The 2,027-nt window shown below is 56.0% G+C and overlaps 1 protein-coding gene across 3 annotated transcripts in view; it reads left to right on the top strand.

Annotated features, from left to right (window-relative positions):
• LOC138824778 (SLIT-ROBO Rho GTPase-activating protein 3) overlaps positions 1-1,162 on the top strand; it is a 195,941-nt gene extending 194,779 nt beyond the window's left edge. For all 3 annotated transcript variants that reach the window (XM_070019014.1, XM_070019012.1, XM_070019011.1), the window contains one exon: positions 1-1,162. This exon is cut by the window's left edge and continues 4,272 nt beyond it. The gene's annotated coding sequence lies outside the window, so the exon portion shown is untranslated.
• The last annotated feature ends 865 nt before the right edge of the window (positions 1,163-2,027 follow it).

The raw sequence follows: 2,027 nt of genomic DNA, 5'->3' as shown, positions 1-2,027 counted from the left end.
TACCCAGTGACGAGATCGGAGTGGGATGAGACACAGAGCTGGAGCCGTCCTTTGGCTCCTACGGCTGGACCCGGCGCTTCAGAGATCTGCCTTACAGACACTTCAAACTGGTGCGTGGTGTCCGCAGAGGAGCCCGTGGAGGAAGGGCCGTGCTGTGTGCTCCCTCCGCCCTGGCCCGCCTGGAGTGCCTTGTCGGGTGTTTGTCTTTCTCCTTCCGTGGGTGAAGTTGCAGCAGGCTGCCGGGACCTGGTCATCGTTTGTGCCCAGCAGATGGAGATACCGCAAGACTCAACTTCCTCGCAGTCTTTCTATCCCTAACTTTCCACACAGGGTTCCACACTAGAGCCCACGCCTCTTGTTCCCGAGAAGCCCCCCCCCCAGGAGTGGCTGCCTCAACAGTTGCGGCGTGGGGCCCTGCAGAGCAGGGCTGGAGGCCAGAGGCACACGGAGGAGGGAAAGGGCAGAAAGGGGCAGGCTGGGGTGTGGCTTCCCTGATTTTCTGCTATGCAGAGCTAATGCTGACGTTTCGTGTCAACTTGCCCGGTTCTCCGGGTCTCCTCTCTTCCCCAGAGAATTCCAAGCAGAAAATGTCCTCACCTCATTGCCCCGGGTGCTGAGGGGGGCTCTGCTGTCGGGCGGGGGGCCTGCTGGCCCTCTGAGCTTGATCTGCCAGGCTCCCGCGGTCCCAGCCTCCGGGACTGGCCAGGTGGCCATCGCTGCCCGTCGCCCGCACCCCTTTTCTGTGTGAACTGTCCCTGGCAAATCGTAGAGCCGTTCGTTCCTTGAACCTGAACCACCAGAGGGCACCTCCTTCCCTCCCTGAGGCTGGCGCTGCTGCCCAGGCCCTGGTTTCCAGCACCACGACTGTTTACATGGTTTGGCAGTAGGTTTGGTTCTGATTGCTTCAGAGTGGCTGGTCTCTTTTGTTTCCTTTGGTTTCCTTCCTCCCCGAATTGTGACAGGACAAACAAACCACCCTAAGAAATTGCTGGTTGCCTGTCCCTGCGTGACATGTGTTGCCCTCTTCCGGGTATCATCTCTCTACCTTACAACCAAACGCCCGTCCTATAGAGAGTGTCTGACTGGATCCTCTGTGTGTATTCTGATGGTGCCTGCTGGTTTGATGTGGAGCTATCCTGTGAAATAAAACAGCTTAACTTTTCTCAAGCATGCTCTGGTGGTTTTTGGACAGAGGGTGGGGCTGGGAGGGAATTGGCAAGAGTTTGGGGACAAGGTGCGGGTGGAGAGGTGCCTCGGGAGTGCAGTTCTGCCCTCTGTTCGCTCCCCTACTGACCTCCCTGGAAACCGGCCTGGCGATGTCCTTGAGCTCAGCTCCAACAAGGTGTTGGTCAACGCTTCAACTGGAGGGCCAGTGGGAGAAGGCTGCTTCGGAAGGGCTGTGGAGCCACCAGGTCTGGACAAGGCCAAGGGAAGGCAAGGAGGAACAGCAGCTGTCAAAGACCAATTCCCAGAGGCTGTGAGATGCTGATTTCTAATGCCACACTTCTGCATTTGTTGCCCCAACACTCATAACACAGCCTCTTGGAATGTGATAAGACATCTGGGCTAGGGCCTTGAGTTTAAGCCCTCCTCCTAGTACACACACAAAGGTAGGTGTGTGTGTGTGTGTGTGTGTGTGTGTGTGTGTGTGTGTGTGTGTGTGTGTGTGTGTGTGTGTGTGTGTGTGTGTGTGTGTGTGTGTGTGTGTGTGTGTGTGTGTGTACTAGTTACTGACCACTCATTTCTGTCCGAGGCCCTAGACTCAACTTTAGAAAACCTGTATTTTATGCAGTCCTCAAAGCAGCCATTGAAAGTGAGTATCATGAACACACTCTGTTCTGCAGGCTAACAGAGGTTCTGAGCCATGCAGAGGGCTGCCTAGGGTTAGCCTATGAAGTGCAGCAGCCAGAATTTGGACTTGGTCTGACTGACCTGTCATGCCATCACCGTGCTTTTCACAGTGCATGGTGATTCCTCATCCTGGGACTGGGGCCAGGTCTCATGAGACCTCCCACTTGCTGCCTGCC

The sequence above is a fragment of the Dipodomys merriami genome, unplaced genomic scaffold, assembly GCF_024711535.1.
Source record: "Dipodomys merriami isolate MVZ:Mamm:240054 unplaced genomic scaffold, mDipMer1.0.p SCAF_13, whole genome shotgun sequence".
Classification (NCBI taxonomy): domain Eukaryota; kingdom Metazoa; phylum Chordata; class Mammalia; order Rodentia; family Heteromyidae; genus Dipodomys; species Dipodomys merriami.
This window is presented reverse-complemented; position numbering and strand designations above follow the sequence as displayed.